Source organism: Hemicordylus capensis, chromosome 3, assembly GCF_027244095.1.
Source record: "Hemicordylus capensis ecotype Gifberg chromosome 3, rHemCap1.1.pri, whole genome shotgun sequence".
NCBI classification, from domain to species: Eukaryota; Metazoa; Chordata; class Lepidosauria; order Squamata; family Cordylidae; genus Hemicordylus; species Hemicordylus capensis.
In genome coordinates this window covers 334,474,040-334,487,590 of record NC_069659.1, presented here as the reverse complement: position 1 = coordinate 334,487,590, position 13,551 = coordinate 334,474,040, and the positions used below count along the sequence as shown (strand labels likewise).

The following is a 13,551-nucleotide window of genomic DNA, read 5'->3' as shown; positions in this document are numbered from 1 at the left end:
GGCTATTGCATTTTCTGTGCCATTTCTGCTGTGAGTGACTGCTGGTTTGGGGGGCCATTGAGATCCCTGGGGCAACAACAGTCAGAGCTATTGAGAGGATAAACAGGCTCCAAAACGTATGTGAAGAAACCAGTAACTCCTCTGGGCTTCAGAGAATATTCAGGAAATCCAAAAACCTTTTGTTTAAAATGAGAGAACTTGTGCTTTAAAAAGAATGGAAATTGCAAGTTAAGGTGGCCATCTTAACATCTGTGCCATATAAGCTGTAAAGACATTGTGCAGCCTGGCATATGATACTGTGTGGGTGCACGGAGCCTCATTTCTAAAGCTATTATCATATACCAGACTGTACAAAGTCTTTACAGTTTATATGGTGCGGAAGTTAAGATGGGCACCTTAACTTGCTATTATGACACTATGGGGAAGAGCTTACCCAAACCAAAAGGTAGAACTTGCTGATGCTGAACACCAAAAACTTTGTAAAACTTTCAACTAAGATAAAGTCACACTCCCCGTTGCCTGAAAAAACACAATTAAATGAAATTAGTAGATTCAGTAATAGTGACAGTGTGATCCCACCTCATAACTATTCAGCAGTGAATAAGGACACAAGAAGAAGCAGGCAATTTGTATTCAGTTTAAATCTGTACTTCATATTTTAATTTTCTTAAACACACACACACACACACACCCCATTAAAAATAACAAACACTTTAACAACCATGTCCAAAACGACAGATTTTCTTCCCAGAGATTTCCCATAAACCTCATAGTACTCCTTCTTGATTTAATTTCCTTCAGGATGGTGTTATAAGCAAAGTAATGGTAGGCCTTAAGCCAAGCTAACTGAAATCGTAGGCCTTAACCCTCTGAATTGCACCCAGCCTTCACACCATTTCTTGTGACTCATACTCTGCTTTATGAGCCCCCTAGAGAACAAAAGCCCCCCAGTTCTTGAAACCCCAACTCTTTTAAGGGATGGAAACCTATAGGAGCCCTTCTATCTTCTTCTCCTTCTTCTCCTCCCTTCACTTAGGACACCCAGGCCTTGAGCAACTGCCCTCCCTCCTCCTTTCCAGGGCCCCTTTTCTCGGGCTGCTGCAGTGCTCTGAGGAACTGATACAAACTCTTCTGGCCTTGGCTCTTCTTCCTCTTTTAATCAAGTTTGTGGCATGTTTTAACGATAAAACATCCTTCTCTTTTTGTTCTGTCTAGAAAGTAGTATATTTTGAAAGTTGTACACAAGTGATGTAGCCTCTGAGCATAGACAGAGTAGATTTCTTCCCTTCACGCCTCAGGCCTCAATTCAATGGTTAATGGTTCATAGGATAATGGTTTACTCAGAGTAGTCTCATTGAACCTAAAAGGACATCAGACATTCCGTAATATGTTCTTTTAATTTCAGTAGGATAACTTTGAGTAATGTTCCTCATTATGTCAGCCACTATCTCTTTCTTGCTGTATTCTCTCCCAAGTAGGAGAGGATGGATTATTGGCACTTTTGTTTTAAATTTACTAATACAGGTGAAACTCGAAAAATTAGAATATCGTGCAAAAGTTCATTAATTTCAGTAATGCAAATTAAAAGGTGAAACTGATATATGAGACAGACGCATTACATGCAAAGCGAGATAAGTCAAGCCTTAATTCGTTATAATTGTGATGATCATGGCATACAGCTCATGAGAACCCCAAATCCACATTCCCAGAAAATTAGAATATTACATGGAACCAAGAAGACAAGGATTGAAGAATAGAACAATATCGGACCTCTGAAAAGTATAAGCATGCATATGTATTCAGTACTTGGTTTGGGCCCCTTTTGCAGCAATTACTGCCTCAATGCAGCGTGGCATGGATGCTATCAGCCTGTGGCACAGATGAGGTGTTATGGAAGACCAGGATGCTTCAATAGCGGCCTTCAGCTCTTCTGCATTGTTTGGTCTCATGTCTCTCATCCTTCTCTTGGCAATGCCCCATAGATTCTCTATGGGGTTCAGGTCAGGCGAGTTTGCTGGCCAATCAAGCACAGTAATCCCATGGTCACTGAACCAGGTTTTGGTACTTTTGGCAGTGTGGGCAGGTGCCAAGTCCTGCTGGAAAATGAAGTCAGCATCCCCATACAGCTCGTCTGCGGAAGGAAGCATGAAGTGCTCCAAAATCTCCTGATAGACGGCTGCATTGACCCTGGACTTAATGAAGCACAGTGGACCAACACCAGCAGATGACATGGCTCCCCAAATCAACACAGACTGTGGAAACTTCACACTGGACTTCAAGCATCTTGCATTGTGTGCCTCTCCATTCTTCCTCCAAACTCTGGGTCCTTGGTTTCCACATGAGATGCAAAAGTTGCTCTCATCAGAAAAGAGGACTTTGGACCACTGAGCAACAGACCAGTTCTTTTTTTCTTGAGCCCAGGTAAGACACTTCTGACGTCTTTTGTTGTTCAGGAGCGGCTTGACAAGAGGAATACGACATTTGAAGCCCATGTCCAGGATCCGTCTGTGTGTGGTGGCTCTTGATGCACTAACTCCAGCCTCAGTCCACTCCTTGTGGAAGTCCCCAACACTTTTGAATGGCCTTTTCCTGACAATCCTCTCCAGGCTGAGGTCATCCCTGCTGCTTGTGCACCTTTTTCTTCCACACTTTTCCCTTCCACATAACTTTCTATTAATGTGCTTTGATACAGCACTTTGGGAACATCCAACTTCTTTTGCAATTACCTTTTGAGGCTTTCCCTCCTTATGGAGGGTGTCAATGATGGTTTTCTGCACAACTGTCAAGTCAGCAGTCTTTCCCATGATTGTGATTCCTAATGAACCAGACTGAGAGACCATTTAAAGGCTCAGGAACCCTTTGCAGGTGTTATGGATTGATTAGCTGATTGGAGTGGGACACCTGGAGCCTAGACTGTTGAACCTTTTCACAATATTCTAATTTTCTGGGATTGTGGATTTGGGGTTCTCATGAGCTGTACGCCATGATCATCACAATTATAACAAATTAAGGCTTGACTTATCTCGCTTTGCATGTAATACGTCTATCTCATATATCAGTTTCACCTTTTAATTTGCATTACTGAAATTAATGAACTTTTGCATGATATTCTAATTTTTCGAGTTTCACCTGTAGATCTTGTGCCCTGTGGGATGCTTTGGCTAATGTCAGATTCTTTGAGAACAATCTGTGTGCTGAGTCTGGGTTTACCTCACAGGATCTTTACATTGTTTTCCACTCACATTTTTAAAAGGACCTTCCCATTATTCTCCCCTCTCCCAGCACCATTTTTTCAGGGATTGTTTAACTGTCCCCTCATTATATGGAAGCAAGACCTACTAACTTTAATGGAGTTTACTAGCACTGCAGTTTCTGTTAGCAACATGCTGCTGGGAAAGGCATGTGTGCTCCTGCCCAGCACCGTCTTTCTCACAGGGCTCAGCAACATGCTTCCAGAAAGCTCCAATGAAGTGCAGCAAGGAAATCCCAGAAACCATTCCCACCCAGTGCCAACAAACTATTATTGTGGTGTAGACTGCCCTAGAACATGGAGGTTCTACATGACAGCCAAACCGCCTGTGAATATGGAGGCTTCGTTTCTTAAGTGTGGCCAAGTGTACGTTTTGCTCTGGTGTGGAACCTCCATGTTCAAGAACAGTCTACACCAGAATGATGGTTTCTTGGTGCTGGGTGGGAATGGTTTTTAGGATTTCCTTAAAGTTCTACCTTTGGAACATCTTAGCATGGGGTCCTTAGTCCCAATCCTATATATTTTTACTCAGAAGTAAGCCCCAGAGAAATAAATGGGGTTCCCCCCTCAAAAGTGTTTCTCCTTTCTATGCTTCCCTTAGGGGCTGGGAGGAAAGGCGGGGAGAGAACCCACAATCTTGCCTAGGATGTCTGCTGGTCTGGAGCTTACGCAGAAGTAAACTCTAGTGGAATCAATGGACTTACTTTCTGGTAATTTATCCCAAGCTTTGCTGGGGGCTCTGCTTCCCCGCTTTGGAGGGGGTGAGAGAAAGGGGGCAGAGATAGGAGACAAATACCCTTTCTCTCACTCCCTCCAAAGAGGGGAAGCAGAGGCCCTCAGCAAAGCTTGAAATAAATTACTAGAAAGTAAGTCCATTGATTCCACCATGAAAGGAAAGGGAAGGGGAAGAATGGTTGTTTAACTATACAAGTGTCGCAGTACTCATAAAGTAAAGTTGTGCTGTCAAGTCGGTGTCGACTCCTGGCGACCACAGAGCCCCGTGGCTGTCTTTGGTAGAATACAGGAGGGGTTTACCATTGCCTCCTCCCACGCAGTATGAACTGATGCCTTTCAGCATCTTCCTATATCGCTCTGCCCGATATAGGTGTTTCCCATAGTCTGAGAAACATACCAGCAGGGATTCAAACCAGCAACCTCTGGCTTGCTAGTCAGGTCCTTTCCCCACTGCACCATTAAGTGTCTGCAGAGTGTTCACAGACTGTCCTTATCAGGCACTTATGTTCAGAATCAGGAAGACACTCGCTAGAAATGGCCAGGACTTGCCACTCCCAACTTTGGCTTCAGAATTCTTAGTGGGCAGACTCAATTATACTCCTAGCTAACTTTCCCTTAGTTATTTTCCCTGTTATTATGGGTATTTCAAACAGTCATTACTCAAAGATCATTAGATTGATACTTTTCAAACCAGTAAAAAGCACCAGACCCTTATGGACCTGGATTTTTGCGGAATGCCAAAAATACAGCAAACATTTAAAAATACACATTGAGGCTCTTCTCACGATCAAGGGAGAAGAGCCAAATCGGGTATGCATGGAGAGAGGGCGAAGCCCACTCTCCCCACAGACAATCAGTAAGTCCTCCCAGGGTGGCTGCAGCGGCCGCCCACACAACTGCCGGCTCCATCATGGAGCCGGCAGGGGCTTGGGAGTTCGAGGGCTGCATGGCCCCCGGAAATTCCAGCTAGGGATGGGCCCGGACCGGTCCAGAGGACATTAAAATAGCCTCCGGACTGGTCCGGTCCTGGGCAGTCTGGTTCGGGTGGGGGGGGGTTCCTTTAAGAGCGGCGGGAGGGTTTACTTACCCCTCCCGCCACTTTCCCGCTCTGGCGCCCGTAATCCGTAAAGTAATTGGGGCGTCAGGACACCTCCCTGCCGCCCCTTCCCCAACATTGCTTGAAATCCCAGGAGTCCTTTGCGCGCGCGCACGTCACAGAGACGAGCGCGCGCACGTCTCTGTGACGTGCACGCGCACAAAGGACTCCTGGGATTTCAAGCAACGTCGGGGAAGGGGCGGCAGGGAGGTGTCCTGACGCCCCAATTACTCTACGGATTACGGGCGCCAGAGCGCGAAAGCGGCGGGAGGGGTAAGTGAACCCTCCCGCCGCTCTTAAAGGGACCCCCCACCCCAGTGCCGACCGTAGTTGGCGGTTCCGTGCACACCCCTAATTCCAGCATGCCCTGTGCGAACACGCAGAGCATGCTGAAGAGACCCCCGAGCTGGGAAGCTGCTTTTTAGCCTCCTGGTTGGAGGGTCTACTCGTGAGTTGCCGTGGCAACACATGATTTTAAAAACCGGGTTTGTGGAGTGCTCACTCCACAAACCCGATTTAAGGGCAGGGGCACTTCAGCAGGTTACCCGCTTGTAAACCACCGGGCTCACTTGTGAGTCCAGTGGTTTACACAACCAGCGAAAATCACTTCAGAATCTGTGGTGAAAAAAAAGTCTCCAACACTTAAAACCTCTTTTTAGGAAATAAATATATAAAACTGTTGTATCCCATCCATTTTGCCATCAATTTGTACCAAATTTGGAGGGCTAGTGTCTCCTCCCCCTAGTTGATGTGTGCTTAATTTCTGAGGGATGGGGCAGATACATTTGACTTTATAAGCAATACAATGTTCCGGGCTTATAATGGCGGAATGTTGAAAACACTCCTCATCTTAAGTATACTGGCATGACTGTGCCAGTATAATCCAATTCTATGGATGCCGTAAGTTGGGAAAGAAGCACCAATGTTTGTATTCCATTCAGATACCAAAAGTCAGCATTTTCAACAGACAACTTGGACAACCTGTTCCTAGACGTTTTAATTAAATGAACACAGTTTTTCAGACTTGGGGAAACATTCAGGAGAAAAACTATTCAGTAATCGGATACATAGTACAAGAAAAGCTAGCTTTCTGGCTACTCTTAAATTTTAAACTTCCAGAAAGGTAGCCATGTTAGTCTATTGCAGCAAACACAACCAAGAGTCTTGTGTAGCTTTTGTTAAAAACTAACAAATTGATCAATTTGAAAGAAAATACAGACATGGCATGTTGCAGCCAAACTTAAGCACTATCAAGGCCCATTGATTTAATGGGAGATTCATTTAGGCTTACTTCTTTCACTAAAATAAATGGCAAATTACTTTGACTAGATTTTATGAGCAAATGGTCAGCATCCTGAAATTTCTCTCAGTCTCTCAGTGTTCCAAGAACCATCACCATGATTCTCACTCCCTGCCTGAAAATCTAACGTCATCAAATTAGCAATATCAGTGAAAGCTGCCATTTTTAAATCTTTGATTTTGTGCTTATCTTGGGCTTTGTTGTTGGGTGTGTGTGTGGGTGTGTGTGTGTACGCATGCCATATATTTACTTACAGCTGGGTAATACTGACTTCTTCCTTCATTGTTGCACAGGAACACTATATTTCTTTTTAGATTGTGAGTCCTTTGCAGACAGGGGACCATCTTTATGATTTACTTATTTTCTGTGTAAACCACTTTGAAACTTTTATTGAAAAACAAGAACATAAGAACAGCACTGCTGGATCAGGCCCAAGGCCTATCTAGTTCAGCATCCTGTTTCACATAGTGGCCCACCAGATTCTAGCCCGCCCTATACCAAAGGTCTCAGAGCAGGGTTACAATAAAACCAATATAAAACATAATTAAAATTCAGCATCATAAAATAAAAAATACAGTAAAAAATACAGTGCCTAAGAGGGAAAGAACCACTACATCTAGTTAAAGGCCAGGGTAAAGAGGTCTTCATCATTCTCCTGAATGTACACAATGTCAGAGCTTGACGCACCTCAGGTGGGAGGGCATTCCACAGCCTCGGGGCCACCACAGAGAAAGCCCTCTCACGTGCCCCAACCCCTTTCACTGCAGACAATGGTGGCACTACCAAGAGGGCCTCTCCTACAGATCTTAGCTGATGGGCAGGTCTATATGGGAGAAGGCGTTCCTTCAGGTATTTGGGGCCCAGGTTGTTCAGGGCTTTATAGGTCAGTGTTAAAACCTTGAATCGGACTCAGTGGCAAATTGGCAACCAGTGCAGTTTCTTTAAGACCGGCATGATGTGCATCCGGCCACAAGTGCCCATCAGAAGTCTTGCTGCTGCACTCTGCACAAGTTGCAGCCTCCGAACCATCATCAGGGGCAGCCCCACATAAAGCGCATTACAATAGCCCAGTCTGGAGGTTACCAGAGCATGGATCACTGTGGCCAGGCTATCTCTGTCCAGAAAGGGCCGTAGCTGTCGGACAAGCCTGAGTTGAAAATAGGCACTCCTGGCCACCGCTGTCACCTGGGCCTCCAGTGACAGTGATGAATCCAGGAGTACCCCAAGCTATGTACCTGTTCCTTCCGGGGTACTACCAGCCCCTCAAGAACAGGACATCTCTTCATTTCATAGACTCAAGGGCCCCTGTCACACAGCACCTTCAACTTATCTGGATTCAGTTTCAATTTATTGGTCCACATCCAGCTCATTACCACCTCCAGGCAAAGGTCAAACACCTCGACCGCCTCTCCTGATCGAGAAGGAATAGAGAGATAGAGCTGGGCGTCATCAGCAAACTGGTGGCACCTCACTCCAAACCTCCTGATGACCTCTCCCAGTGGCCTCATATAGATGTTAAAAAGCATACGGGATAAGTATGTTCTCAGATGCCTCTGAGAAGCCCACAGGCAAGAGGAGAGGGCCTGCCCTCTCTCCTGTTGTTGCTCCCCTGCAACTGGTATTGAAAGCCATCTTGCCTCTTAGGCTGGAGGTGATCTATAGCCATTAGAGTAGTAGCCACTGATGGACCTGTCTTCCATTAATTTGTCTAAGCCCCCTTCAAAGCCATCAAAGCTAGTGTCCATCACCACATCCCATGCCAGAGAATTCAACTGATTACTTATGTGCTGTGTAATGCACTGTGAAAAAGTACTTTCTTTCATTGATCCTAAATTTCCTGGCCCTCAGTTTCATGGGATGACCTCTGGTTCTAGTGTTGTGAGAGGGGCTGAGAAAGATCTCTCTGTCTACTCTCTCTGCTCCATGCATAATTGTATATACCTCTAATGTGGGTCCCTGTAGTCTCTTCTTTTCCAAACTAAAAAGCCCCTTTAGCCAGGCCTCATAAGGAAGGTCTTCCTGATCATCTTGGCTGCCCTCTTCTGCACCTTCTCCAGTTCTACAACGTCATTCTCAAGATACAATGACCGGAACTGTACATAGTACTCCAAATGTGGTTGAAAGGGGCAGAAATGGTATATAAATATTTGTCTTCATCGTAGTAGCAGTAGTAACATAGCCCAAATAAAACTATAACAATCAAAAACTTGGTACACACAGAGGGCAGGTTGAGATGACCGGCTGCAAGTAGGTTGGAGAAAACCAGAGGCACCCAGCAAGCACACGCTGATACTTCGCCTCTTTCTGTGTTGTGCAAACCTGGCAATGTCAGGTGGAGAATGTCAGGTTCCCTCTGCCGCTGGACATCCTCTGCCCAACTTCAAATCTTAGTTACCGAGATCAGGCGGATGTGAGGAAGCAGAGAGAGAACCTGATATGCTCCACCTGATATTTCTGGGTTCATGCAACATGGGAAGGGGCAGAAGTACCAGCTTTTGCCCAGAATAAATGCTCAACAGGAGACTCTGGTTCCCTCCTACTTGCTTGCAGTGGGTGGTCTGAATACTAGAACAGGGTGAAAGCAGGACAATTTTAACCTCTCTCCTGCACAACTTGGGATATGCCCACAGCCCAGAGCCAGCCCAAGTGCAGATGGTATATAATGTTGTGCTGTGAAAGTTCTACTGTCAAACAATGAAGGTAGCCTCAGAGTGGGGGTGACATGATTTACAGAGGTGGCCAGGAACGTATAGCCAGGATCTATTCATCTATCCATCTACGCAAAAACATTTCTAATCTAGCCGTCTACTACCAGCTCAAGGCAGTGAGTTCGTTAAATCCCAATGTGTGTGCATGCACCAAAGGAGGAAAAACCCACATACAATTATAAAATGTGGAAAAATATAACTTTTTAACCAAACTCATTAATGCAACAAATGAAAATTATCTCCCATTTGCTCAAAGCCTTTGGGGAGGTCAAGAGATAATTGGAATGACAGATGAATAGAGGAGACTGTCCGCAAAGGATCTATATTGCAATGTATCAATGTCATTTGCATAGGGCTTTTGGAAATTATACTTAAGGGGAGCAATCTCTGATTGTCAGACCCAAAGAGAAGTTCCTGCTCCAGGTAGTATTTGAGGGGTTTGTTTTAACCCTTGCAAAGGCCAAGAGGGGAAACCATGGGATGGGCCTGGAGAACCCTCCCACATAGGAAGCTACCTTTATACTGATCCAAACCATTGGTCCATCTAACTTAGTATTGTCTGTTTTGACAGCTCTCCAAGGTTTCAGGCAGGAGTCTTTCGCAGCCCTACCTGGAGATGTCAGGACTTGAACCTGGCACCTTCTGCTCTACCACTGAGCTAAAGCCCCATTTCTCCTGTCTAACTGCCCTGCAAAGGAAGCAGATGCAACAGTTGTTGGCCAAAATGAGCATTCCAATATCTACTTCAGGTGTGAAAAGAGAGTAGTGTCAAGACTGGGGGAGGAGCAGGATGGGAGTGTGTTGGCTGCTAAACTTTGTTTACTGAAATCAAGCTCCATGTAGGCATTGGAATTTTTTGCTGATTTTTAGCCTACTTTCCTAGAGGAAAGTAAGTTTATGGGATCAACAAGCATTCTGTGAGTCTGCATGCATGCAACCATGTATGTGTGTCCCAGCCCTATCAACTTTGCAATACCTGGACCAATATGTACCAAATTGGGACACTCAGGTACACCTCAACAACGTAGTTTGTGATGATGTCACCCACCTCAATTCAAGATGGCGGACACAAATATTTGAGGCTCAAGTGGGCTAATTTGTGAACCGCCTAACCAATTTGAACCAAATTTGCTACAGGTACAGGGACACATAGGCATGGCTCAACAGCATACTTTGGGATGATGTCATCCACTCCAATTCAAGATGGTGAATGTTTGAATGTTTAAGGCTGAAGTGGGCTAACTTTTGAGGATGGTAATTACAGTATCAATTAAGATTATAGTGGAAGGAGAGTAAGCAGATTAATTCTTACCAGAACAACTTGTGGTGTTTTTTTTTACAAGTTGTACACCGGCAGCTCTGGGGGGAGGTCTTTCTTTACAAGGATATCTATCTATATATTACACTAAGGTTGTATGTGGCAAGTCCCGCCCACACAGCGCTAAGCACATGCATGGAGAGAGAGAGCTGGGGCAAAATGATGATGGCAGCCGAAGTTGGTGTCTTGGGGGTAGCGAGCAATCTACACTGTTGGGAGCTTAAACACTTCACCCATGCTCAGCCGAGGAAGAGCTCGAGGGCAGCAGAGGAGGGAAGGCAACAATGGAGAGAAGAGAGAATGCAGGAGACGGGCTGAGGTGGGCAGCTGCTGCTGAGGAAGAGCAGGAGCCACAGGGAGGGTCAGAGACTGGGAAATCTAGGGCGCAGATGTTCTGCGCCAGGCCAGCTAGTATTCATAGATATCCTTTTACAAGGATATATACATAGAGACCCCCAGACATGTAATTCACCCCCTGCTGCCCTTCCCCTTTCCTGGACTCTTGTGGTAAAAGAAAGGCACCTTTCACACACTCAGAGTACTTTTGCTATCATCAATCAATAACTTAAAATAATCAGTATATATAATTATTTTCTAATGTTTTTTCTCTGCCCCCGCCCAATTTTATGCAAATAGCTGTCTTAAAAAGACCAGATAAACTGCCCCCTACACTCTTTGGTGCCCACCTCTGAACTTCTGGGCTGGCTACAGACTTGCCTCACAGAAAGAAGGAGAATATTTCCACTTTTCATTTCCCCATTCCTCATAGGGGAAAAGAGGGTTCCTTCCTCTCATTCTCCCCTTGATGCAGCACAGGAGAGAGATGGAGAGAATCCTGGAATGCAGATACAAAACAAATATAGCATGTTGATCCTCTCAAACAAAGAGAGTGTGAAAGTTGAAGTGCTTGGCTATGACCGCTAATTTTGAATTTGATTTGCACATGTGGCAAATCATTAATGTTTTTTCATCAGGACACATTAGCAGATGCTGCTGGGGATTGTGCATTCAAATGGGTATGATGTGATCCCAGTGGGCAGCTCCAGATAAAACCCCAGTGCCGCATTTTGCATTAGCTGCAGTTTCCAGATATTCTTCAAGGGCAGCCCCACGTAGAGCGCGTTACAGTAATCCAGCCATGACGTGACTAAGGCGTTGGTAACTGTGGCCAGATCTGCCTTCTTGAGAAAGGGACGCAGCTGGCGCACTAGCCGAAGCTTTGCAAAGGCAACCCTGGCCACTGCCTCCACCTGAGCTTCCAAAAGCAGAGCCGGGTCCAGCAATACCCACAAGCTGCATACTTGCTCCTTCAAGGGGAGCTCCACCCCACCCATAATCGGTAGAATCTCCTCAACTTGATTGGTTCTCCTACTGACCAACATTACCTCTATCTTGTCTGGATTAAGTCTCAGTTTATTAGCCCACGTCCATCTGCTCACAGCCTCCAGCCCCTGATTCAGGACATCAAGGGACAAGGAGAGATAGAGCCAAGTGTCATCTGCATATTGCTGACAACTCAGTCCAAGTCCCCAGATGGCCTCTCTCAGCAGTTTCATGTAGATGTTAAACAACATGGGGGACAAAACTGAACCCTGCAGGATCACATAGGCCAATGGCCACGGAGCCGAGCAATAGTCCCCCAGCACCACCTTCTGGACCCTCCCCCCAAGAAAGGACTGGAGCCACTCCAAAGCAATACCTCCAACTCCCATACTCGAGAGGCAGTCCAGAAGGATACCATGGTCGATGGTATCGAATGTCGCTGAGAGGTCCAGCAGTTCCGTCTAGTTCCCGGCGTAGGTCATCCACTAGAGCAACCAAGGCAGTTTCAGTCCCATGTCCAGGGTGGAAGCCTTATTGAAAAGGGTCTAGATAATCCGTATCATCCAAGACCCTCTGCAGCCAAGATGCCACCACACGCTCTATCACCTTGCCCCAAAAGGGAAGGTTAGAGACATGTCTATAGTTGTCCAGGTTGGAGGGATCAAGGGAGGGCTTTTTAAATAATGGTCTTACCATCGCCTCCTTGAGATGCTTCTATATACACCATGCACACTGAAACAGAACACCGGGCAACAGTGGAGGGGAAAATTAAGAACTAAAGCAACAGAGAGTTTCTTACCAAGACAGTTGGGAGATCAGGCACAAGTTTCAAAGACTATCTGATGCAGAGATGAGCACGTCCTCACAGCTCCTGAAACCAAGTATGGGTCGCCTTCTAGTTTGTTCACTAGGTCTCACCCAACCTTGATTTCTGGAGCCAATGAAGTTGCCAAGGCATTTCTGTGCAACAATGATGCAGTTGCATGAGCGTGTGTGGAAAAACACTGTAAGCAATCTAAAGAGAATGTATTAAATATAAAGAGATGGGTCCATCGCTCAGTGGTTGAGCATATGCTTTAGTACGCAAAGGTCTCAGGTTCAATCCCTGGTGTCTCTAGGTTGGATGGGTGAAGATCCCTGTCTGAACCCCTCAGAAGCTACTGCCAGTTAGTTCAGACTATACAGCACTAGATGGACCAATGGCCTGACCAGTCTAATAGGGTAGCCTTATATATATGTTCATATAAACATATATGTGCATGATAATTGGCCACATCCCCACTGCACATTAAGGTCATCGAGAGAGGTCCGTCTCCGGATGCTGCCAGCTCGTCTGGTGGTGACTTGGGAGTGGACCTTCTCTATAGTCACTCCTGGGCTATGGAATGCACTCCCTATAGATGTTCATGGTTTAACAGCTTTAACAGCCTTTCAAAGAGCCCTTAAGACACATTTATAGCCAGGTTTTTAGTAATCTCTGAATATTATAAATTGTTTAATCAGTTTGTTTTATTTTGTTTTTTGTTTGTTTGTTTAATATATGTCTCTAATGTCCAAAACATGCATTCTTTTGGCTTCTCCTAACACCTCAAAATGGCGGCCAGAAGTGACCTCTGCAGTCACGTTCGGCTCTTTAGGAACCGTGGGTACATGGGTTTTAATATTTTCGGAACCGCGGATAATGAAACTGGGTTTCAATTAGACACCTGCGAATACACAAAACCGAGGCTATAGAGTCAGTGAGTAACGAGGTTTGCCTGTATTCGTTTGGCTGGGTTTTATCTTCCATTTTTGTGCTCTGTTTCTTAAATATTACTTTGT

The 13,551-nt window shown here is 45.5% G+C and overlaps 1 protein-coding gene and 1 long non-coding RNA gene across 11 annotated transcripts in view; one reads left to right on the top strand and one right to left on the bottom strand.

The window, feature by feature from the left end:
* The window catches only part of LOC128350055 (multiple epidermal growth factor-like domains protein 6), a 339,846-nt gene that overhangs the window by 204,236 nt on the left and 122,059 nt on the right, over nt 1-13,551 (bottom strand). The gene's annotated exons all lie outside the window — the stretch shown is intronic.
* Nucleotides 1-13,551, top strand: part of LOC128350058 (uncharacterized) — a 38,404-nt gene that overhangs the window by 340 nt on the left and 24,513 nt on the right. The window lies entirely within an intron of this gene.